The sequence below is a fragment of the Falco biarmicus genome, chromosome 3 (assembly GCF_023638135.1).
Source record: "Falco biarmicus isolate bFalBia1 chromosome 3, bFalBia1.pri, whole genome shotgun sequence".
NCBI classification, from domain to species: domain Eukaryota; kingdom Metazoa; phylum Chordata; class Aves; order Falconiformes; family Falconidae; genus Falco; species Falco biarmicus.
In genome coordinates this window covers 93037006-93063528 of record NC_079290.1, presented here as the reverse complement: position 1 = coordinate 93063528, position 26523 = coordinate 93037006, and the positions used below count along the sequence as shown (strand labels likewise).

Sequence of the window (26523 nt, the reverse complement as noted above, 5' to 3'; positions counted from 1 at the left end):
ATATTTTAAGCTGAGATTTTGTTTAAAGGAAATCAGGCCCTAATCTGGTTAATCAAAGGAGTACACCTACATACCAGGCTACTCTTAGGGACAGATTTAGAAAAGTATTTATCTGTTTATTAATACAAATAAGCATCTAGCATATGCTGCAGAAAAGCTTAAGCACTTAAAGCCCATTGACTTTAAGCATTTCTGGGAGGAAAAATGCCTTTGCAAGTCTGGTCCAAAAGGATAGCATCACTCTAATGGCAAACAGAAAGCCTGTACAGTGAATACCATGAAGTTAGTTGCTCAGGCATAACAAATATCTGGCCACAATACTGAACATATTACAAAGAGGAAGTAAAACTTTAGGTGACCACAGGTAACCCAGGAGGAAGTCTTACTCCTATATACATGTTCACATCTGCAGTATACACTGAATGTCTAACTTAGAAATTATGGTGGTTCATAAGTAACTTTTTTTTACCTTCTTTTTTTCTTTTCTTTTTTTTTTTTTTTTTTAACTTTTGGCTTCTAGTGCAGTCCCATTTATAACCTTGGCTGTTCGTTTAAGAAGGGCTTTCTGGAATGTACCATCTGTCTGTCACCAGTTACTGCTCAGTCATATGCAGTTGTGAGAATATGTCCTAGAACAGCAGAATATTCTATTCTGTCTAATGTCTAAGCTTATGCTTCATAATACTGTAATACCTGATAATCCCTTCCTGTTTTCTCCAGGAGTTTAACAGTCATTTTGGTGAACTGTTTGATTTAAAACTGTATTTGTCATTCTTTACCTGCAATTTATGTCTTTTTGCCCATGTTTTATCTCTTCATCTGTTACAAACAACAATGTGATACATTTTATGTGACTGATTGCATTTTGACTTTTCGTTGTCATGAGTGGTAGAGTCTCAAAGTATACTGAGTAATAGTATACATAAATCCCTTTAATATGGCAACAGTCTATTTCTAGCATTATCCATGGATGAACATCAGTAGTTCATAAATCCTGAGTAGTTTTCTCTCATTGCAGAAGCAAATGTGTATCATAATACAAAGACAATAATTTTGTGATTGTATAGTTTTACCTGTAAATTGTTTTTTGTCTAGATGAACCCCAGTTAATATAAACTTATTATCACTACAATTTGTGAAATCCTATGGCCAGATTTTTTAGCCTGGTCTCCTTGCAATGTACAACATTCCATTAAATTTAATGGCATGGCTATACATGCACCATATATATGTTCTTTCAGACTCATTGCACAATTTTATAGCATTTGTTTAAAATTACTGTTACCCATAGATCTGATCCAAACTGAATCACATTTTGCACTGAAGGAGTTTGTAAAAATATACAGAGCTTAGCAGCAGGAATGACTTCATGCTTTCTTACAGAAATACATAGGCCTGGACCAGTATTTCAGCATCCCTGAATTTTACTAAGGCTAGGACTTGGATCTACAATTGGCAGGTCAGGCTAATCAATAAATGAGAGCTTTTCCCTACATAAATGTTGCACCAACTGAACCACAATCAATGGTTTAATTTAGTGACTGTGGTGCAAATTCCTTTGTACACATGGCTGAAAACCTCAAACCCTGCAAGGAGCTGACTTAATTCTAATGAATTTAAGATAGATTAAAACCTAATCAAGAATATTCTCATGGGATTTTGTAAGAAATTAACTAAATTTAAAAACATATATCAAGATGCAACTTTTTGTATAAGTGGGCCTAATATTTCAAAATTATACTGAAGTAATTTTTCAAGTCTTTCAGCCATTTTTCAAGAACTGCAATTTTATCCTAAAACTCACTGTAATTCTGATTAAATCTTTTTTGGTGTATGCTGATCAGCTGTTTGCATCAGACAGAATAGAGGAAGGAGCATGAATAAGATTTATAACAATTTCGAATGTATCAGCCATTATGCTTTCAGTTTCTCATAAGTTTTAATAATTAATGTCCTGAGAATAGCAGATGGCCTCAATTCTTTTTAAATTACTGTAGTTAAAAATATGTATTTTTTTAGTCTTCCAATATGGCACCAAATGTTACTGCTTCTGGCTGCAGCGCTTCCTTCTTTCTGACTTGCATTCTCTGATTTATTTCTATTCCTCTGTTTTAGCTGAGAGACAAGCTGAAACCAATTGTCACTCCAGACAGAATCACAGATATGTAATTTCTGTTTCATTTTAAACATGCAGACAAAAGACTACTGAGTTCATTTGAATCCATATATACCCTATAGTTTGGAAATTGCGCTGATTCAAGTTCCACTGATGTCTTACCCACACAGTAAGACTTACCAGTCTATCACTTCTTGCCAGTATATCAGTTCCTCTAGTTTTACATTCTATGTAAACGTTCTTGTTCCCAAATCAGAGTATCACCAAGGAACAAGAATTTAAGGGTCATACATTCACCTATAACTGTAGTAACCGTACAGTACATGCCTATTTCAGAAAGTTCCACAGAAGTAGAACTCTGTAACTACAATAGCACAAACACTTCCCAAAACTTTGCGATAAATGTAAAACTTGGGGTAATTCACAGCTACAGTGTACTGCAGACAAAAAGGTCAACACTATCATTACTGTGCTATGACCTTGCAATAGCAGAGTAGTTCCTAAACAAAACTCCTCGAGTATCTTGGAAAGCAGAGGATGGCCCTCACAAAAAAGAATGCCTAGAAACCCAAAGCTAATGGTCCCTGCAAATCTGCCCTAAGTGAAATGTTCTGCTTTCACTCTAAATCTGGCACATTTATCTCTGAGCACAAGCAGAACACACAACTTTGACCTCTACAGGCAACCAGGGAAAGCCCAAAAGGTGAGATTTTTTGTGTGTAAGGATAGTGCAGACAAATAGTGAGTCAGCCTCTCTCAAATCAGTGATTTTTGGAGATACCAATATCTTGGGTACTCAAGGGATCTTAATTCACTGTCCCCAGAATTTTTCTCATTCCATCATATAGTCTTTCACTCAAGTTTATAAAGTTCAATTTTTGAGACATCATTGGCTTCTCACCCTCACTACTGTTGTTTGCAAGATCACTTCAAGTCATTCCCTAGAAATCCATTAGGACTTTTTTCCTCATTTTTGATCTGAAGTTCTTTGATTTTGTGACAATGTTATTCTCCAGTCTTTCTCCATTCTTAGTATCTACTCACAGTATCTTTTAATTCTCTTTTAGTCTTTCTTCCTTTGCAGCTATTCCATTTTAATCTCATCTTCTTGAACACAGGTGTAAACTTGCATGCAATACTGCAAAATGGATCTTACTGGTGCTTTGTACAATGCAACCCCTGCATCCCTATCTCTACTACAAATACTTCAGCCAATGCATCCTAATACCGCATTTCACAGCTGCTTCCAAATGATCATCAACAGTCACCCTCCAATAACCAACACACAGATCTTTTTCTTCCACTTGGTTCCCTGTGACGGATGGTATTTTTTAGCAGTTTGTGCTGGTATGTCATATTGCTTTAAGAAAGGAGTGAGTCACACTGGCCTTGTGGAGAAGGGGAGACTGCTCTTACCCTGGAGCCACAGCCTGGAGGAGAGACACTTCTGTGACAGTAGGGTAGGGCTGGCAGAGGAAGAGGTAAAAAAATCCTGCAGAGCAGCAGAGGGACTGAGAGAGTGCTCTCTAAGGAGCAGGGAGCAGAGCCAAGGCTAGAGCTCTATACCTTCTTCTTATGGTCCAAGAGAGGACTACACAGAATTTCTGCAGCCCAGAAAGCCACTCAGAGGACTGAAGTCACAACTTGAAGGAAGGATCCAGCCAACAAAGTTACTGTGGATGTGAAGGGAATTGCTTATAAATTCATTTTTATTTTTGTTGCATCTCACTTAGCCACTGAGCTACCTTTGTTTAAAACACAAACTGTTTCAGTGTATATGCAAGTAAAACCTGGTCTTTTGAGACTAAAAGGTTTTTTTCTCTACTTTGGAGAACTCACTATAAAAAGGATGCCTAGGCAGATCCACTGCAAAGTTCTGGCTGACTTAATACCCCATTCGTGCATGGCTGTGCTACTGAACCCACTACCATTTCTGCCACTTGTCCTTAAGCTGAAAATTATTAAACAGGGTAGGATGTCTCAAGACTGTTCTGTGAGAAGGTGTCAACAGATCACCTTCATCTTGAGAGATTCTCCTTTCATACATTGCAGTCCCACGCTAGTCAGCACCTTATTGACCTAATCAGTTCTTGCGGTAATCCTCATTGTTTCCACTTCAGTAATAATTTGCCTTCACAGTACAAGAAGTGCTGTTCTAACGTGTGAAAATTCAGGCTATCACATTGTCCCTGTGTAAAAGGTCAATTATCTTATCCAAAAAGATTTTAGTCTGACACTATCTACAGTCAATAAACCCAGGATTATCCCATTTTGCATTTGACTTCAGCGCTTTAATTATTCTTTCCTTCAAATATTTTCCAACATGTTACACAGTGTTACATTCCAGGTAAAAGACTCAGAGTTGTCTGGTTGATTTCTCTTTTCCCATTTTTTAGAATGTAAAAATGAAGGGAAATAGAGAGTATATTGACAGGAGTACATTCATTCCATTGGTAAGGCCTGAATTTGTATTCAGTTGAGAAGAGCCACCTTTTATCAAATGTTTTGCTTCTTTTATGGGTATAATACACTCTGATCAAGGTTGCCAAGGTTGCCAAATCTTCAGCTTTGCGCAAGCAGCCTGCCTACATGCCAGGTTCATAACAAATATAAAAGATTTTACAAAGAACCTCATTTCAGCAAAGCCTCATTTTTCAACAGAACACTGTGTCAAAAATATTAATCAGACCTAGCCATAGATTTCTTTTACTATATAGTCTTTTCCATCACCTCTGTAGTCTTTATGACAAGCTTAACTGGCTGAATTTATGTTGTTTGGGTTCTCATACTGTGACCATAACCTTGCTGTCTAAGCTATTGCTTAATCATTTAAGTTTTGGGTAAACATAGGTTAATGTCACTGGTGTATTATCTAAGTGCTTTTATGGAGTAGTATTTCACTAGAAGACAAATATTTAAGAATCTTTCCTTGCATATGCTATCTTCATTTCAATAATATTCACACCGATTGATAAGTAATTTAAGATGTATTGTCATAATTTTTAAAATATGGTTTCAAAACAGTTTTCAGTATTCTCAAGCTTAGGAGAATTAATGATTAATACAGAAAAGTTTTTAGAGATCCTTTACTTTTTTATTTCAATGAATACTTGGTGATGTATTTATCAGGCTATTCAAAATGTTTATGACATTGTGAGTAGATCCATCTACAAACAACATAGCTTCGTAGATTTTAAATACAGAAGGGAGTAGTGTAAGACACAATATTGCACTAATGATTCTCTGTAACACAAAAGGCTACAAGTCTTACTATTAATTCCTACTTCAAATCCAAGAGCATCCTTGTTTTGAAAATTTCCAGTGATACATCTCTTACAATTCTTGCTTAGATGTTCCGGTACTGGTTTTTCTTATCCCAAGACATTTTAATTTTATTTCTAGCTGTGACGTTCAACGTCAGATCATCTTACATTTTGCTTGTAAGGTGTAAAAAATGCCTTCTAGTGTATGTTCTTCACAAGACAACAATCAAATCACCCCTGAACCTCTGCATCAGTGAGCTTTTTGCGTCTTTCACTATAAGTCATGCTTCTCTTTCTTTAATCGTCTGCATCTCTTCCAAAGCAGTGATCTAACATCTTTTTCACAAGCATATTTTGGTAGACAGTCTACCAATGGTTACATCAGCGCTAACTCCATTAGCAACCACTTCATACTATGGAGACTTGTTCAGTTTATTATTACTCACAACACAATTTTTCCAGTCATTACTTTCCATACGATTGTCCCACCTTCTGGAAAGGCCTATACCCTTTAAGATATCTGTGCTGAAATACATTTTGTTTGCTTGCAGCTGACTTACCGAATAATTCATTTCACTGTCTTCATGTTCTGTCTTTATTATAATTCAGCACTCCCCCACAGTTTGTGAAATGTGCAGATTTTATCAGTAACTGCTTGATGATGATTTGCCTTTTATAGTAAATATTTTTAAATCGGTTTATAACCTATCATATTGAATCTTACTTGGGTTACTTTTGCAGTTGATGAGCAATGACAGTCCATACAATGAATCAACAGGACTTATCGGGAGAGCAGCCTGTATGAAAATGTATTTTGAGGGAACTTGTACTTTGTGTAACAAAATTTGGCAGGCTGTGACCAAATCCTTCAATGCGCTGCTTCTGCTCTGTGATTCAAGGCTGAGTTTTTAAATTGAAGATGAATATTATGCTTTAAAAAGTATCCGTATTTTCAGAGAAAACAATCACTGTGCAAAAAAAAGATTAGGTCATTTTGACAACGGGAACATTTCTGCAGATAGCAATAGTTGTCCAAATCATCTTTACTTCCCCAGTAACAGACCAGTGACTTGAAAGACCAAAATTCAGTGTTTTTAAAAATATTTCAGCAGATAAAATCTCACCTGCTCTGTTTGTGTTTCAGAGGTGCAGGGAGCCTGGCATGGGTGTGGTGGAGGCATATGAGCTGAGAGCACCAGCCGCAGGAACCAGCAGAACCAGTTCTCTATGCAGCCTGGGAAATCCTGCCTTCAAAGACATGACTTGACTGCTTTTACTAAAATATCCAGCTCACATTCAGGTAAAATTCAGACTATAAATCACTGCCTACTGGGGCCTACCTGGATGTAGGCCATTTTCATAAGAGCACACATTTTCCTACCATATGACAACAGAATTTGACTGGCATGTTTTGGATATTTCTCCAAGTGTGAAGCCAAAGAGAGACATGGCAAACTTTTTTTTCTTAAAACTGTAGGATTCTTTATTCCTGGGAATTGACTCCTGCCAACATGTATCTCATTCCAATCACAACCCCATTTAAAATGCACTGCTTGAAATGTACTGTCCAGCTCTTCCACTAACTGCAGATGTTGGAACCTCTGGCATTTATCCCACTGTTTAAGTTCTCTCCATCTGTCCTTCAGAGGGAGAGTGATTTCACAATGTGTATGCTTTTTATAGACAATGGAAGAAATGTTCTTTTTGAAAAACTAAATCTAGTTAAACGATGCTTAAAAGCAATAGCAAGCAGAACCTCATTTTAAATCTATAGCGTTCAAACACGTAAATGCTAAATAAATCCAAATATGTGTTCTTCTCATTTGATTGGACTACAGAAACCAATTAGGTTCCTGTATTTGTTTCTGATGAATGAAATAAGAAAAGAAATTGTGTCCAGCTTTGCAATTTGAATTTTAGTGACAAGTATTTTCTTTGTGTAAATCTACATGTGTAGATCATTTTGATATTGATAACAGAGTCAATGCACAATGTATTTCATGTTTCACTGGGATTACTATATTTGCCCTGTGTAACTCATAATAATAATTGCTATGTTTAAAGAAGGTTGTTGAAAGGCAAAGAAACGGACCATTGCGATTAAAACCAGTGATGATGTATAAAACGAAGGGAAGAGTTGGTAAGTCATTATATATGATATGCCGGTCAAGATAGACTGACCTGAGCAGCTAACCACTTATTAATAATGTATTCATTTCCAGCAGTCTTTGGGTTGTTCATGGATTCTCTCTTCACACCTAAGTTTTTATGTGTATATAATGCATTCATCCACAGTGATGACATTCATTCAAGAATCATTTCAATTTGAAAGAGTATGGTTTTCCAGCTGAACGAATCTATCCTCCAGAAATGTCCTCCAGGGGCTTCTTTAGATTGCTATGATCATTAAAAAGGGACACTTTGTTTTAAATGGTGGGGACAGTTTGTCAGAGGAATCCCTAAATACTGGGTGTTAAGGTGACTCACAAAGCAATCAAATTAATCAATTTGATCCTGTATTATAAGAAGAAAAAATGACTAAAAAAAAGGCTAAAGCACAGATTGCAGGAAAACTTGGCAGTAATATTTAGGACCTAAACAAAAAGAAAAAAGAAAAAAGACAAAGAAAGAATTTAGTGAAGGAAAATATTCGCCACCTGAGATTGAAAAGTGAGAAATAGGTCAGCTATAGACTGTAGGTTTGAAACAGATGAGCTACAGAAGAAATTTAGGACAAGAGGCTATTACATCAGACAATTAGAGGAAGGAAAGGGCAGTTGATAAGTGGAGACTGTAGTTCTCAGCAGAAATATTAAGGACCATGAAAAATCCTTTGCCTTTTTTTTATCAGTTGGCTCCACACTTATGTCAACTTTTACTTGAGGGCTGGGAGTGCAGAGGTGTGAGCTTACTTTGCTATAAATTGTCAACAGACAAGAGATTTAAAGGATGAATCTGAGTCCTCCTTTAAGACACGTGAAAAACAGACCCATTATGGCTTGATTCATATGGAACAACTCACTAGGCTGACACCCACTCATTTCCTTTCAATCACAATGCAGGGGAGTTTCCTGTTTAATCACTTCTCAGATGGTCATAACTTTGTTAGGTTCATCCTTTCATCTTCATGATCACCATGAATTCAGCATTAGAAAACATACACTAATGAGGAGTTGCTGTATGGTGTGTACAGTAAATAGCTTAGCTGGATCAACAAGAAGATGGAAATGATACACACATACTGAGAGAAGGTGGGGAAACTGCTCAGGTAAAAACAAACAAAAAAATCCCACCTTTATTGAACTAATGGGGACAGGTAGCATACACACTATAAGAAGTTCATGCAGGAAATCTAAAGGCAGAAGATTTAGGGTAAAGAAACTCAATACAACCATCATCTGCTGTTGCTGATGCAATGAAGATATGTAGCCAATTGGGAAAATGAAAAAAAGGAAAAAAAGTGTTGAAAATACGCGATTAGGTGATAGAGTATCACTTTGCACTACTAGTCCCTATAATTCAGCAGAAGTTCTGGTTCCATATACGGATATAGCCATTTATTTCTAAACAAAAGAGATAGAAAAGAAATGTAAATTTATATGCTTGTTTAAAATGATTGATGTCAATTATCACTAAATCATGGCTGTGTCTAACACAGGTGGCAACATGTAGGATGACAGTTTTACCCATAATAAGGCACACCCTGCAAAGGGCTCCTCAAAGCACAAAATCATTTTTCCAGACAGTTTTCTATTCCACGTAGAAAATATTTTCCATGAGTCATTTTGCTTAAATGTAAAAGAGAATTAACTTTGATTGTTCTTGTGTCCTTTTATGTTTGCTGTCTAAGAACATTTAGGTGATAAGATGTCTGCAGAAAGTGAGTTTTAAAGGCAGACTCTTCATGCTCTGTTCTATGTTGTACATTAAACTTTCCGGTATTCTCCATGCTCACCTAGTTATTGTGTCAAAGATTAACGTGATGCTCAGCAATCACACAGCGATCTGATAGAAAGCAGACAGTAATCGCAGAGCTCCAGAGCTCCTTTCTCTGCCTCCTAAAATCCATACAAATCCATACAGCTGAATCATATATTCTTCATCTTTTATCAATTAGATACCTCTCTGCAGCCCTTTCCTTTTCTGTTAAGAGTGTTAAGGGACTTCCTTACTTGCCAAATTCACCACCAAAAAGAGGCTGTTATTCAGTCCATTGTAATCGAGATAGCTGAACAAGGAGCATCCGACCCTCTCATGTTACTTCATGACAAAAATTACTTTGAGAAAATATCTGAGGATGTTGCTGAGGTAAAAAAGTGTTAGATAAAGTGAGCATGCATGGTTGGTCATTGAGAACAAGAGAAGCTGAAAATAGAACCTCCTTGTGAAAAGAAGCATCACAGACTTCAGAAACAGCGCCAGGAAGAGTACTATTGAGACAAAATGAGACTGGGGGAAGATCAGGGAGAAACAGCTTGAGAATTGTGATCTTTCTGAAGGATGCGTAAAAAAAAATACCGTAACGTTAGCTGGTGATTAGGGTGGTAACAATGATAGTGAATTTTTAACGTTACATACAGCCTCACATACTCTAGTAGAAGGAGCTAGTCAGGGAGGGCAAGAGTTCTTCATGCCTTTTTGAGTCCGGCTTCTCATCAGCTGATGTTACTGGCAACTAGCTTCAGTCAAAATGTTCAAGAGCCTTACATTTCATCCCAAGCCTACTAAAGGACCAATTCCATACACAAAGAGAGGCTTGAATTAGTTTTATCTATCAGAAATGTTTACTGTCTCTTTCCACCAGAACTTGGTGTGAAAGTTGTACCATACTCCTTGAGCAGGTCTAATGGTTCATTGCATGCCACTGCCCCATCTCTGAAGCTCTCTCTGGCTGTCTTCTGACCTTGTGTTCAGTTAATTTCACCCCGTTAAGATGGGATGAAATGAAGCTAGCAAAATCCAAAACAACGTTTTTGCTTGTTTAGGAAGATGAATTGGTTCATGCTGCAGCTGGAGCAACGCCAGAGCCAGCACAAAGGAGGGGATGGCACATGCAATGGAGAGTGTGTTAGAGAGGAAGGTGCAAGTGGGACCGATCTGTTTTGTGACAGCTGTACTGTGAAAATTCACCTTTAGAAAAGAGGACAGCCACTGCTCCTTTGCACCAAATACCTTGATTTGGTTTTAAGATTTGAAAAAGCAGTAAGAGAATGTCATCCTTTAAAAACCTGGAAGACTCAATTACAACATAGAAAAGACAAGTGGTAGTGATTTTCCATGATGTGCTTTAAGAACGTGATGGAAAAGAGGACTAATTCAACAGACGAAAAGCCATCTCTGAGGAACTGGTTTACACTATTTTCTTTCCTGAAACTTTTAAACTCAAAAAGGAGAACAGGATGCTTTATTTCATAAAAAGGTTCCAGTATTACCACAACAGATGACCCCTCCCCCCAAGGATAATGAAGACAAGATGACATGAAGTATTATAAAAGACAGGTCTAGTGCAGTAAAATTCGGTTTTCAGTTCGTCGGCAAACTGTGAAGGGTAAGACCACCATTTTGTCTTCCTTTTTCACTCCCGTTTTCCTTTCTTTAGGTCTCCTTGACTTTACCAGCAGAGGGAGCAGGTGGAAGAGCAAATGAGTAGGGAAAAGGAGCTGACTCCGATTAAACTTTGATCTTTGCTCTTTGTTCCAGACAGAGAAAACAAGGACCAGTTTCAGCAGCAGCTGCTGGTGGGTCAGAGTATCCACAGCACGGATACACTTGCTTTGCCTGAGTTCTCCTTTCTTCCTCTTACAGCTCCCGGCAGCAAAGCGGTGTTAGAAAGCCTGACTGTTCCACCAGTCCTGCCTGATTTTCATCCCTGTGCACTGGCAATATTTAGCAGAAAATAGAGGCAGAATTCTCTAGCTGATGACATTTTAAATTCAGCTACACACTACTTTCAACCCTTCCTGTAGCCAGCCTTATGCAATTTCACTGTGTCTCAACCATTTTTCTAGCACTGGGCTTTGCTGTAAATCTGCAAAATGCAGCCTATTGGTGTAAAATGGAAACTCATAAGGAAATTCATGTCTGAATAATGCAGTGCTAGTTTTGATCTATTGGAGAAGCTTTTCAGTTCACCCACCTCTCACAAGGGGATTTGGTAAGCTAAAGTCTTGTTCAAACTAATATTTACAAGCCATTAAATGTTTTCTCTGAGAATATTAGTGTTCTCTTAAAAACACCGTGTTTTCTCCCCATCTCCCATTTCTACCTATTCGCAGATATTTTCTTCGGCACCATTCCTGAACATGGAAAGGACTCAGTACCTAATAATGAAATTAAGCCAATTATAATCTCTTATTAGGCATCAAAGATCCTGCAATTTTTGCTTTTTCAGAAAAACTCAGCATGTAGGAAGACACAGATTAGCACTCTTTTGTTTTGAAAAATAAACCTTTTGTCAATATGGGCTTATTTTCTGTATAAGAAATGCCTATGTATGGAACATGTAAAAAATGGTTTACAAGGATCAGGTACTGTTCTATCATCAATAAGGAGGAGGACCACCGGGATCAGGTCAGAGATCTAGGAAAATGCTTGATACCAGACTTCTTAGACAGACATTCCCAATAAAATCTTACACTAGCAGTTTAGCACTATCATGAAATAAATAGGCTTCTCTCAGTCCAACCTGACGTTGTCTCCCTTGAATGTGGGGCTCAGTCATGTGGGGCTTTGAGCAAGACAGATTTATTCCATACAAAGTAAAGGTAAGAATCCAGTAGGTCTGAAAACAGTGTCATTTACATTAGATCAAAGGTGAGTAATTAATAACCAAAAAGCAATCACTAACCAGTTTCTGAAATTCTGACTAGCGCTTCACAAAAATGATTCACCACATAGCAGAGGAAATGGGTGGCTTTGTAACAACTGCAGACTCCCACAGCAGAGCTGTAGGTGTGGCTCATCTACCCTTCTCAACCAGCAGAGATAAACAAGGCCTTGAGGAAAAAGAGCAGAGCCAAAGCCCTTAGCTCTGTGGCTGTACCTGGAGAAGTTCACCAAATCTTCAAGAAGACTCTCAGCTTTGAGCTGGTAAGCAGTTATTTTGAAAACACACAGAAAGATTACAACCAACTGGAAGAAAAGTCTTTAAATCTGTCCTTAAAGTGGAAAAAGCTGTGCAGAACCACAACAGGTATTTGCCCGTCTTCCTCATATAAAACTATTTCAAATCAAATAAAACTATATTTGATAAGAGGTTTGATGAGGTCATGAATCATAGTGCTCAGGCTAATCAGGTTAGATTTACTTTCTAAAAAGTTCAGACAACCATCAATTGATTAATATTAGCATCCCATCCACATGATAGAGTCCCTATGCAGCCATTTTTCTCTAACCGGAAGAAGGTTTTGATTGACTGACCTAGCCACACACTGAACATTACACAGACCAGTAGTTGGCAAGTTTGTCCAGTTTTGAACTCATCAATGTTTTCCCATGGAAGTACAGATACCTGAAGAGTGAATTCAAACTGATCAACAAAAGCTTTGCGATTTGTAGTTGCCTTCTTGGATCACTCTGAATTACCTGACCGTGGGGTGAAAATCCCTGAGGTATATATGGTCATATATGGCTATGTGTGAAATAGTTCCAAGTATAATACCCTGACAAAGATTTATTTTCCCTCCTACCATTTTTCAGACTCTTTCAAGGAACTATTCAGGAGTGTCTCTTTTCACCTCAGTCTGGCAGGACTGTATTCTTAAAGGAATAAGTGGACTCAAGACAGCAGCTTAGAAGATAAAAATCCTTTTACATGCAAATTGTATCCTCTTACTTTGTACGATCCCAGATCAGTCTAGTTTGCACTGTATTTTCTGTTTATAAAATAAATCAGAATAAACTGAACGGACTGATCATCTCATTAAGTAAGTTGGAAGCACTCCCTCTACAGGGCCATTCAGATGGGAACAAAGGAACTTCAAACGCATTGGCATCCAGTTTCCAAAGGAAATTCACAGTCAAGGTTAACCTAACCCTATTAATTATGCAGTTAGTGGCTTAAATAGATGGTGACTGCTACCTCTTTCCATATGGGGAAAAGTAAACATAATTAAAATGAATGCTGGCCTTGGTATTTTGTTTACTTTCAAGTCTCTCCCTATCCATATTCTTGACATTTATTTTAACAAAACTAACATGTGGAGATTCTCCTTGTGGGACACTGGTAACCAGACCAGAAATCCTCTACAAGCCTTAGAGAGGGCATTAACCTCTGAGTGGGTGGTTACCAAGAGGCCATTAAATCCCATAAAGCTGGGATTACTTCTGCATCCTCTAAGTCACAGCTCAAGATCCCATCTAATTAGTCCATACATTGATATTGCACACATTAATACTCAAGAATGTATCTTGATGAGTAGATTAGAGAAAACATGCAAGGACGCAAAAACTGCTACCTCTGCAAGGCAATTCCTGAAATATCTCGGTCCTGCAACTCAGACCTGGATTGCTAAATACAGGATGACCAGCCTGTAAAAACCAGGTAGCATCTATGCCACACAGGTAATTACCGTGCTGTAACATTGCTTGTTGTTAGCTACAAAGCATGAGGATATCCCATCCTTGAATGGATCTTGTCAGTGATGTGCATCTTTCTCATTGCAGAGCTAGATGATTTTCACTATGATTGCAGTATGCATGGTCAAGTTCTTCCACTGACAGCCCACACTGGAAACTAACGAAAAAGGTAAAATGCAATACTGTCCTGTATCTGACTTCCCTACACACATGGCACAGCCCACTGATTCTCTAGTGAAACTGCCTAAAATAGTTTATTTAAATCTGGGGCTTAGTTTTTCAACCACTGCTCAGAAGTCTTCATGAATGGCACTTAGAAAACCTTAACTCAAAGGACTTCCTCTAGGCTCTGAAATATTGCCAACTCTTTTGAGTATGTACGTCAATGATCTGCCTGAAACTTGAGCTTGTAAATAGTCTGACTTGATGACATCTGTTTGGGCATTATTCTTAGGACTTTTCTGACCTTGAAAATAACTTGAAACCTGATTCAGCAGTAGTATTACCATAACTGGCATTTGCAGTTGAATGCTTTGCTATTGTAATTTCTCCTGTAATTCAAGTTTAGTTTCTCAATGGAATACAGTCCGTATCTGCTCTATCTCATATTTTCTTTTGATAGAACTCTGACTTACCCTGTCCATCTAGTAACGCTGCCTGTCAAATGGCACCTGCCACAACCTATTGACAAACTTGTTGGACCTACCTGCCTTCAAACATCTGATATCCCTTTGCTACTCAGGAAGGAGTGTGGTCTTCCAATTTGGATCTCCTCATCTCATGCTACATTAGCCAACATGCACATCTATGGAATTAAATCCAATATTTTGCGTTATCCATGCTGACTAACAATGTCCTACCACATTTCTATTCTGAAGACACTGGAGCCAAAAGGGTTATGAATATCAAAACCTTGCCTGACTTTCGTTAAGCTTGCCTAATATTCTGACACCTTGTATGGTCAGCCCTGTTACACTGGGGCATTTTGACAGTAAAAAAACACAGATCCAGCTGGCAGCAAACTGCTGAAAATCCTACCATTTGACAGCCATGTTTTATACTGTGATCTTCCTAAAATACCTCCGGATTGCTTGAAGCTAGAATGCTGCAACCAGATTCTGTTACAGTGTAAGAAGAATCTGAACTGCAGGTGCAGGCTATGATTCAAACACACAACATGAATTTCCTAACTAGATGAGGTCTGTCTAAGTGCACCAGATTCTGTCTCTGAAAATGCTGAGGTTTTGCATGACCAGATTTGTGGATACTAGTATCACTAGTAATATTATTGACATGACTGCTCTATCACTGTGTTAAACAAGAAGTCAGGGCAAAGAGATGCTGTCAAAGAGACCAAGCATAAATATTAGTATTCAGAAATTGTTATGGTTTAAAGATAAAAATTACTGTCCAGTTGGTCAACATCTCAGTCTCATTTCTCAGTAGCATTCAAATCATGCCCCCTGACCTCTGACAAACTGGCAGGGTATTCTGTTGGATGGTCACATTGTCTCACTCCACAATTTTAGTAGAGTTTCAGGTCCACAGGTATTGAGTGTATCTACCTACCTCTTCAAGGAGCCACAGGAGTCTTTTCTATAGAGGGATGTTGCTGTAAAATAAAGCTGGCATTTCAATTCGCAGTGTTCTAACTACTTCATACCGTGTCCCCCTCAATGCTCATTTAAAAACACACAGGCATCAATTGCAGGGGTGGAAAGTGGAAGAAAGAGGCCTCTGTACTGATATTTAATAGTATGGTGAGCTAAAACAAGAAACACACAAAGCTTTTGTATGAAACATTTGTTTTCATGTTGCTGCAATACAATTTGCAGTACATGTGGAAAAATAACTACAAGTTGTAATTTACCCTCAAAGGACTACAATGGAGCTACAGATGTGCTGAAAATTACACACATCTTTAACCTCTTCTGGACTGAGGCCAGCAGTGCCATGCGGAAATAAGACAATGAATAAAGGCTTATATTTATATTGCTAGACTTGTCCGACCACATCAGGTATTTGTATCAATGCACATGTGCATTTGCAATACTGTAGAGGGAGTGTTCACTATCAAATCAGAAGCTAAATGTCTTCATATTTCTGCTGTTCATTACCTCCAAATATGTCACTTGTATTTAGGAAGAATTTCTCTGGAGTCAGTGTTCAGCTGATAACTTCTTCCACATGACTCATGATAATGTCCGTTGCTATTTGCATAGCACTGGAAATTATCAAGATGAACAGAGAGTAGGAATGACCCTTTCACTCATCAGAATGTAGCTTGTTCTGTTATTTTTTTCTGCTGGTAATTGGTACTCATTGGTAATCGTTGAAGCAGATAACTATTCCAAAGGAAGCAGAACTCTGAGGAATAGAGGTTTCGAATATTTCGAAGTAAGGGGATTTGATTAGTTCTTCACATTATTAAAAAAGACACTATCCAACATAAAGTGCAAACAAATCCCAGCACCACTTACCAGAACAACAATCAGTAAGTGCTGATCAACTTCATTAACTAGTTTCTTTCAGAGGGGGTTTCAAGAGTTGTTTTAATGTAAGATGTGTAATTTGGTCTGAAAAAAATAATTGGGTTTCATAGAGGGACATTTTTCTCTTCACATCTGCCAGAACATTTGTGCATAAACTTGGCTTTTACTATGCAAATCTTTCATATCTGAGATTTTCTAGGGATTGGCAACTGTAAATATAAATTTTGAATACCTTGGACTAGATGCTTAAACTCTTATTATGTTTGAATAGCTACTTGTTCCTTGAGTGACTCCACTGGAGTGAGATACAGTATAGTTTATCAGAATCTGATAGTGGGTGGTTTGCTTGGTTATTAACATCAATATCTTCCAGTTCTGCCACCAGATGCTAAACAGTTACAGAAGATTTGTTTAAAGCCAATTACAACAAAATCAAAGCAGAATCCACTGATATGGTTTGTTTACAAAGGCTGAAGTCTTATATCGTTATTCATGTGACAGCTGGCTTGTATTCAAGTCACAAGCCTTTCTACACGTAATCTATCTCACAAGCCCCGAAACAGACCTGAGAACATACTAACAGTGCTCACTTTTTGTTAGTTATCTGAAAATTCATTTAAGAAAATGCTATAGGTGGCTTATTATGCAACATTAATGGCTAAGCTGGGAGTCATGTGTGCGATTTCTTTAAGTCCACAATGAATGATTTGTGACAGGGCAGATCTATATGTGAGGATATGGAGGAGGGGTAAAACAAGTATTCTTGACTGTAATTGACTATTAAAATGATTGAAAGTCAGCAGGCTTCTAGCCTGTAGGCAGAGATAGTTTTATTTCATTCTTTCCCTTTCCTAAAGACAGCAAGAAACAGAAAATGTGGTAGCAGTGAAGAGACTGCTGCTCTTTGGCAAGCTTAGGAATGCATTATACGTGGAATGACTTCAGTGAGCTTGGGATGTCAGTTCACATGCAATAGCAGATTAATTGAGGATGGCTGAAGTACTTACAGCTTCTGGCTGCCTGCTTGCTCTTTGCTGGAGGCTGCTGCTTCAATTGCAAGGAGAGCTGCAAAGGGTGTGTAACATCTCCTGCACGCTCATATTTGTAATGGTTTACAGGTGAAGGTTAGGGTAAATTGAAATCAGAGCTGCTTTGCTGCAACGGAGAAGACTGTTACCCTCAGAGTTCCTTTTGCTGCCTATTCTCTCCACCGCTTTCTGCTGTATCTACCTCAACAGGACTCTGAAGAAAGGCTGGTACAAAGTGAGGTGGCAACAGCTTCTGCTCCTCAACTTTGTCACCACTGATGAATCAACATGAGTAGTGGACAAGCATCCCTATTAATAATTCACCACTGCTTGCATTAGTGAACAGCCTGGATCAGTCTAGATTTAGCTAACTTCTGAGAGACCTGAGAGCTTTGTGAAATGTCCGTGTCCCAAGGAGGCAGAAGAAAACAACAGCCTTGGGTCAGTGAAGGAACTCCTATCTAATGTTCATTGTCTCATATCCTGGAGCAAAAGTGGCTTACATGTAACTGGTAGAGCAGATGTGAACCATGATATCATTTTACACAGCCCACCACCATTTTTAACATCTGTATGTATACACACACACATTTGCATTATTCTTGTGTAACACTGAAGTCTCTGTTAGCGGGAAGCTTGTTAAATGTGTTTGAAAGGATCTATTCAACTCTCAGCAAGTAAAAATTTCCTTTCCCCTGTCATAGAAGATGCTTTTTTTTTTCCTTTTCCGTTTAAATATTTATTTTGCATTTTGGAATGGATAAAAACAGCTGGAAGAAGGAAAATACTGACCCAGAAACAAAGAGTATGAGAAACTGGCAATAGGAACAAGGTTAAGGACAGTAAGGCAGTACTGCAAAATCTTCATGAGGAACTTTCAAGTGAAAGGGTTTGTACTTCAAGATCATAGTGAATCAAAAATACTGACCACACAATACAAAGAACAAAGGCCACACACTTCCAAATTGTCTGACTCAGATGAACACGCCTGTTGGGTCAAAAGGCCACTTAGTTCAATAGCTGTGACAGTAGACAGCAGCAGATATTTCAGAAAGAATAAAAAAAAAAACAGAGCAAAGAAATGATCTTGCTGCTGATATTTTCCCTCAGCTACTCTAAACTTGTAATGTGATATTGCAAGGTTCTTCTACCAGTGTCTTTTCTCACTGTTTACCTCTTTTCCCAGCTCATTGCAGAACCTGAGTTGTCCCAGTAGAGATGCCCAAGAAACTCCACTGGAAATGTCAGCCCATTCCAAACATCTGCTTTGATTTCCTGGTAGTCAGCTCCTAATATACAAAAAAGCCTTCCCTTTTATCCAGCAGCAGCTTCCATAGGAGTCTTTTGTGAGTCTCTGTTGAATGACTTTTGAAAATGCAATATACTTTGCTGATAACCAGAGAATCTTAAAACATGACCTTCAGAGGTGTTTTAAAACACTCCTTCAGAGTGTTTAAACAGATTTATGAGATGTGACACCCTGCTACAAAAGCCCTAGTATTTATCTATGTATCCTCTAGCATAAATTCCACAAATTTGCATGGTATGGAGGTCAGACGTACAGGTCCTTGAATCACAATGGGAGTCTTTCCCTCTCAGTGAAGGTAGGTTTATGCAAAAGAACTATTGAGAAGCCAGCAACTATAATGTCTAAATAGCTTTAAATCATCTTAAGTACTTTGGGACAAGTCAGGCAATAGTATCAACAATGAGAACACTTTGGCACCGACAGGCAGATTGAGAATGTGTCATATCAGAAATTATTGTGAGTTTGATGAAGACACATTTTTTCAGTGGAAAGCTTTTTTTGCAGAGGAAATTTTTTCAGCAACACAAACTACAGACCTGCCAGGAATCCCTGCAGTACTGCAGCTGAGGGGCGGTATCTCTTTTTTCCCCACCCATCCCTACCTGGCCATTGCCCACCTTTGGCCCTTCCAGGACTTCTCCCTCACCAGGAAGGAAGGACCTTTTCAAAGAACAAAGAGGACAAAGGCCAAGTGAAGAGCTCACCCTTTCTTTGTTTTGGGAAATCGGACACCCAAGGCCAGAGTTTATTCTCACCATGGACTATTTTAAAGCTCCAAAATCATCACTGACAAAAAGCCTTCCTAACAGGCAGGCTATTTTTTTTTTTTTTTCAGCATGAGTCAGTCATTCCTGGTTATACAATCATCTGCTCTGCAACCCTGTGGAATTTCTTTCCTTTTGTATCCCCAAAATACATGTAGATATTGATGCTCTGCCTTTAATTCCTTTTTATGATGCATTTGAAAATGTATTATCTACACAGAGATGACATTTCAAGTCATACTGTGGTTTGATTTTGTTCTGCAAGCACTTTAAGAGTGTAAGAAATCAGAAATAAAGGCAGATGACAGGTCTTCATATTGGTAAGATTCAGGGGGAGCTTTAGGGGAGTTAAATATTACTGCAGATTTCCTTTCAGATTATTATTTTTATCTCTCCAGTAGCCCAAAGATGCCTAGGGGCTTGAGAAACCACTGCATGAGGCTCATCTTAAGCTTTACAGAGGTAGTCTTCCCCTAAGGAGCTCAGTCTAGGATTTCGACAATATTAATTATCATGATTACATAGGTAAACAGTGCCATGAGAGGGCAAAGTCTGGCAAAAAATAACTGCTTAATTTAATAGTCACTGTGACAGCAGTGACAAGTACACATTCTAATCCTCAGTTCAGAAGCCTGGATGGATGTTTTAGAACAGCCCTGCAGGTGCATACACATGCAGACGCTCATGTGCACAAACACGTTTCCAACTTTCCTCATAATACAATCCTTTTAATTCCCCAATGCTAATAGCTGCCTTTTAACCTTTCCTCTTTCCTCCTGCTTTTCAATCATGTGCTATGGTGATGTTCATAATATAAAGTTTGCTAGCTTGATCCAGTAAGGTGTGAAAATGTAAATCCAAAAACTCTAGCACTTTCCACTATCACCATGCAAAGCAAGAGTTTAATATTTCTTTTCCATGATTTTAGAAAATTTATGTATAGCTTTGACTTTCACTCCTAGTGTACTTTGCTGGAAAATGGTACATAGGGTTTTTTTCCTATTATCACTATCTTTTCTTTTCTTTTGGTGCCAGTGATTCCACAGCCCCACTCCCCGTCACGCTTTTTCTTTCTCTCACACCCTGAGGTCCCTTTCATCCACATTTGGTGGCTTATTTGTCTCTGTATCTATTCAGTTCTGCAAACAACTTCTTTCTTTTGCTAGCTCTATCCTAATATTCTCTCCTTTCCTCTCTCTTCCCAGCCCCCCACCCCCACCCCAAGGCTGGTTAAAGGCTTTTCATTTTTTTTAAGCACAAGTGTTCTGGGGAGCAGCCAGCCATTCTTAGATAGGCTGTACACATTCAATCCAACAGCACATTATTTCATTAAGATGACTGCTACTGATGATGGGACATCTGGATGGTGCTCTCTCCTTGTCCTTGCTTGCTGAGGTTCACAGCTTAAATTATGTGATGTGAGGGAGAGGTAGAGGGGACTGGGAAGAGAAAATGAGTGTCCCCTGCAAATATTAGGGAGGTTAGCAATTTAAAGAGAGCTACAAACAATTCATTCTGAGATAGAAGTATTTTGATTTACAGATTAATGTAATTTTACTATTTTTGTGACTGCCAGAGTGTGTGACCTTAACCATAAACAAAGAGAATGGAAATTAGGTTTAAAATGGAAAGCTATGTAGATGGTTCCTGTTATGTCACTCCCTCTGGCAGAAAAAGCAGGAAGACAGTGCTCAGATTTCTCAAGATATTAAACATGTGGTAGTTGTCTCAAATGCTGTTAATACAGCTATGAATATGCCTTCTGAAGAGTAACTATGCTGTATTTTCTTGGTTTTCTGCGAGTTGAAAATACAACTTCTCAGTTTTGCATTTTCCCACCCAAAATGTATTTAGTTTGAAGACATTTTCCAGGCTCATCTTTGAAAATAATTTATTCAGAGGAGTTTGAGTACCACCCCTGCTAAATGTATGGGAGAACTGGACACAGTTACTTATGTCAAGCTGCTTGTAAGATCAAATATTTGCTGGATCAGGTCCTGTATTTGCTAAGTTTAATATGATTAAATTAATAAAGAACACTAGAACTTATCATAAAAACTGCAAACCTTTCACTTTACTACAAAAGAACACTTCAATCTGCAACTGTACTGTGCAAAGCAGGTGCCATTTAAACCTCTGAACATTGTGGTCTAAAATAAGATCGTTAAAAGGTCCCACTGATCTCAATGATAAGAACTCATAATGCAACCACAGTTCTAATTTCCCTCAGTAATTCTTTTCCAGTTTGCTTTTCAACTTTGGAGATGCTTGCATCTTCTAAACTATCATTTCTAAAACCAATTTCCCACATCTGTGCTCTGTGGCTACAACTCTGCCTTTGAAAAACTGGTATCAGACCTTCTGTCTTTGTTTAATCAAGCAGGAGGTTAGGGCTGTTTTGAAATGGAGTTGATTCAGCAAGAGTAGCAAACAAAATGCAGAAAAAAGCAAGAAAGGGTTTAAATACATGTACTTCTTTGGCTCACAAATAGCTGTGAGCACTCCCATAGGGTGCCATACATCTGTTCCAGCTCTATTTTCTCATATCCCAGGATTATCTGTTCTGTCTCAGAGTTGTGACTCTTGGATCTGTAACGCAACACTTGACATCAGTTTGGCTCGTGGGATATTATCTTTCCGATTATAAACTAATTCATCTTTTGAAAAAGTAGTGTCCTACTTTCAAATGAAATTGTTGTAGAAAAAATCACACTTCCAAACATCAAACACGTATCCTTTTGTCTGCTTTCACAAAGAATTAAATCTCTGTTATCCTGAAGTAATTTTAGACAGTCATCGTATCACACTAAATCGTCCGCTTCAAGAGCTCTATTAAGGACAGGCAAACTTATTTGAATAACACAAGAACTGGCCTAACCCTTAACATTAACCTCAGAATACCACCAGACTGAAGTTCAAACAAGTTCAGCCAGCCCTTGCATGCTCCCCTCACCCACAAATATTTTCACCTACCTCAATACATCTTCATTTCAGATAGAACTGGGGAGAAATGTAAGAAATCATTGCTATTTTCTTTCGACTGAATTCAACAGCACAGTAATTCCCATAAGGCAGACCAGTTACCATATTTTTCATCCCAATTGCTGAAAGAGGTGAAGATACAACTTCTATGAAATGTCAAAAACTATAGATAAATTTCAAAAAAAACCAAACAGCAAAATTCAAACTTCACTAGGTTCACCATCACTGTGTGGTAGATGAGAAGAAATTACCTTTTAAAATAATTTCAGAACAAGAACAAAAGGGAAAACAATTCAGCCAGCAGACCAAAAATGAAAGATTTATGACTTTTCCTAGCCATATTAGAAACTATTATGTGAAAGACCTTATGCAAATACTTAGTAGAAATTTAAGTATAATATTATTCTCTGGCAGAACTCCTTTTTGCCTTTCTGTGTGTAGCAGTCAACTACAGATTATTTTACGTGCTCATCTATGAGCAGAAATGGAAAATAAAGGGAGTTTCCCTGCATGATTCTTTTTATAACTGGAAATACATTTGCTTTTCTTCAGATTTTATAAGCATTAAATCGTATTTTAGCATTGAAGACAGTGGGAGTCTTGCCTGCATTCTCTGTCAGGACTGGGCCTACTGAAATTTCTGACTGGAAAATAAAAAGGCCAATACAAAAAGCTTCAAAACAGAGAACTCATATTCAACCATAAAACCACAAAACTGACTTTGCATTTTGTCTATGAATATGAGAAAAGCATCAGATGAAATCTTAGCAGGTTGCTTGATGGGAGGATTCCTGATAACTGCAAGCATTTGCCATTAAACTAGGGGTCAAATCCCTTTTGACAATCCTGGGTATGATGGCTACTGAAACTCACAGGGAGTTTGTTAAGAGTAAAGACACTGTAATGCTTGTTATCCCTAATTTGACTGTGTAAATCTGTTTTTCACCCAGCACCTCAAGCCTTAACCCAATGGAGTTAGTAGGAGTTCTGTACACTTTAAGCACTTTGAATAGGTTTTGCATCTATTGTATAAGCAGTAGAGAAAGAAAACATGGAGATTCACACAAGCTCTGTGTTTCAGCTGCATACTGGAGAATGACCGTTTAAATTAATTTAGTTGCACTGATTGTTCTCTCGGTTTTGTTTCTTCTCTTCCAGATGATCGTTTCTAGTGAGCAAGACAGACCTGACAGTAGGTAGGTCTCCTACTCTTAAGTGCTGGACCAGCTTTTTCTGAATCCTTCACTTTTGTCATCATTTTTGATGCTTGAGGTGAGTCAGTGTTGCTCAGACCCATGGGTGCCTCCCAGAACTCACATTCATGAGCAAAGTCCAAGATTTAAACAAGAAAGGAACTATTACCCCGAAAGCTACCAATGCTGTTTACACAGAAGGCTGTTCTTGAGCTTGTGTTCTGAGGCTGCTTGTTTGCAAGGTGGTTGATGCTTCATTTGCAAAGCTCCTGTATCTGCAAAGAACCTTGAAGGCCTTAACCCTTGGCAGTGCGGCTGAATCTCTGAAATCAGGCTCTTTGCTGCACTTCATATTCACTCATACATGCAAAAGGGCTAGTATTATCTTCAGTCTTCAAGAGGCGCATACCTGACTGTGGTGAAATGGAGCCTGAGGGGCTGACATAACTAATGAGCGTATCTGGAGATGTGGACAGACTGTAATGTGGCAGGTTCCAGCGTGGTGGTTGAGAACATAAGAATTTCTTATTTGCTAAACTTCTCCCATTGCTACTACAGCTCACCTGCCAGTGCGACTGTTTTGGAAGCTCTGGGTTTGATTTTCCTCTGCATCTCAGTGTAGTACGCAAGCCGGCATGCTGCAGCTCTTAAGAGCGCTTTACAGCACAATGGCATATTTTCAAGATGACAGCATTGTGAGCTGCTCCGGAGGAGCTATTTGGCTTTTAGAATGACTGCTCTAGAAAGAATTCTCTGGCTTAACAGAACCAAGCAAAGGGCAAGAGAAACACAGATGCTGCAAACTGGTTAAGGAAATGACAGGCTCCTGTGCTGTAGCACTTAAGCACAGTCTCTAGCCGACACCATTTATGAGCTGTTACATACGGCTGCAATCACACACAGGCTCAGCGAGGCTTTCCATAGGGCTCACATTTGTTTTCACATTCATTTTGTAAATGAGTTTGTAATGTGGTGCAAATGGTAGCAAATGGACATTAAATGAGGCTTGTATGTAGACTGATCCTTTGTAAATATAGAGGCTATTATAAAAGCAAATAATAAGAAAGCAAGCTAAACAACAGCAGGTTCTGCGACAGAAACCAGTGGAAAAGGAGTTGGTTTACATCTACAGCATTTTGAAATGCGGGTTTCCTGTTTAAACTGTCTTCACTCCAGCCTCAACTTCTCTCTCCATACTAAACTTATAACATATTTTATATTGCCATGGATACTTTGGACAGAAGACAGTGTGCACTAGCAATCAAATTTTCCGCAGGAAACTATTCCAAGAACCTGTCCCACACTGCAGTGCTCATACAGAGTTTTTGCTCAGCAATATACAATCTTTTTGTGAAGGGTATGACTAGCTGGGACTTCAGCTGCCTGTCTGCAAGTTTGGAACAGGCCCAAGGCGTTACCACTCTCCAGGATAATTACTGCTAACTGCATCTTGCTATCACTTGCCATTGCTAGTGATTTACGCCCTCCTAAGCAGGGTCTGATAGACTGCAGGAGGAAAGTCTCTTTAAGGGTGATTTTTAAAAAAATTGTTGGGAGACTAAAACACAAGCAAACCACAATGGTGGCCAAACAGAAGTGAGTGCACAGGAATTACATAGAGTTGAAGGTATTAGAGGTTTAAAAGGGGAATAGTAAGCAGTAATACTTATGATGTAAGCATCTTGCGTAGGAAAAAACATATTTAAAAAAAAAATAATCAAAGAAAATGGCTAGGTTGGGCAAACTGCACAATGAACTTTTACTTGCCTCAGATGTCAGGAGTGCGATCTGTTACTTCTCGGTATCCATTCCCCTTCTTCTTTGCTTCTCCCCTAGTAATTCAACCCAACGTCTTTTGCCCCATCCAGTAGTGGACTTCCCTCACGGCAACATTCAGTTTTGGGCTGCAAGCTTTTTTGAATCCTTCGTAATACTTCTCCCCATAAACAATATCATAGTACTGTCAAGCTTTTCAAATAAGAGGTCAGTGGAGTCCCAGAGGTGGTGGGAAGGGGTCTTCTCCTCTCCTCTCAGTAACCCTCATGCCCTCCAAGCTCATTGGGGGTTGAACAAGCATCTTCTCAAGCTACAGGAACATGCAGCAACTTTCCCCTCTCTTTTCCTCCAGCTGGGGCACAGAACAGTCCTTTCCCTGGAACAGCCTTTTCCCTCTGCCTTTCCCCCTTCTGGGTATCCAGTGGCTACACACATGAAAGCTCTGCTCTGTGATGATGATTTCCTATGAGAATCAGCAGAGTCACAATTCAGGAGAGCAGAGGGGAAGAGCAGCCTGGCCCAGTCGGTCTACTTCACTGCTGGAGCAGATAGGTCATGCGAAGCAATATCTCAGTGCTCAGGAGAACAACGGGTGGTGGATGGTCATAACAAATCCAGGGCTGTGCAAGGCTGTTAACAACAGGGCACAAAATTAGAATCACAGATACTACAGTACTGAAGTGGTAGTATATATTTAATGATTGTTTGTTCTTGTCATCAGTTTGAACACTTCCAACTTAATAAAACTGAACACTCCAAATTCATCTTCCTGGATGTCTATAACCCATGTTTGTGCCTCACCACAATTATATCTACTGCCTTTGAGGGCAACATCTGATCCTGTACAGAGAGTACAATAGCAACGATGCATACCTTGGTATGCGTTGTCTTACATGATTCCTCTTGTTAAACTAAATCAATCTGTGGTAAGACCCATTCACTTTTCTGAAGTTACAGAGTTCTTGCATAAAGCAGAAAACTTAAACTTATTTCCCAAGCCAATTTTTTTAATGTATCTTCCAT

At 38.6% G+C, this 26523-nt stretch overlaps 1 long non-coding RNA gene across 1 annotated transcript in view; it reads right to left on the bottom strand.

Moving 5' to 3' along the window:
• The window catches only part of LOC130146829 (uncharacterized), a 131993-nt gene extending 105870 nt beyond the window's left edge, over positions 1-26123 (bottom strand). The window contains exon 1 of the long non-coding RNA XR_008821026.1: positions 25488-26123. This is a non-coding gene — a long non-coding RNA (uncharacterized LOC130146829). The remainder of the gene's footprint in view (positions 1-25487) is intronic.
• Positions 26124-26523: the final 400 nt, after the last annotated feature.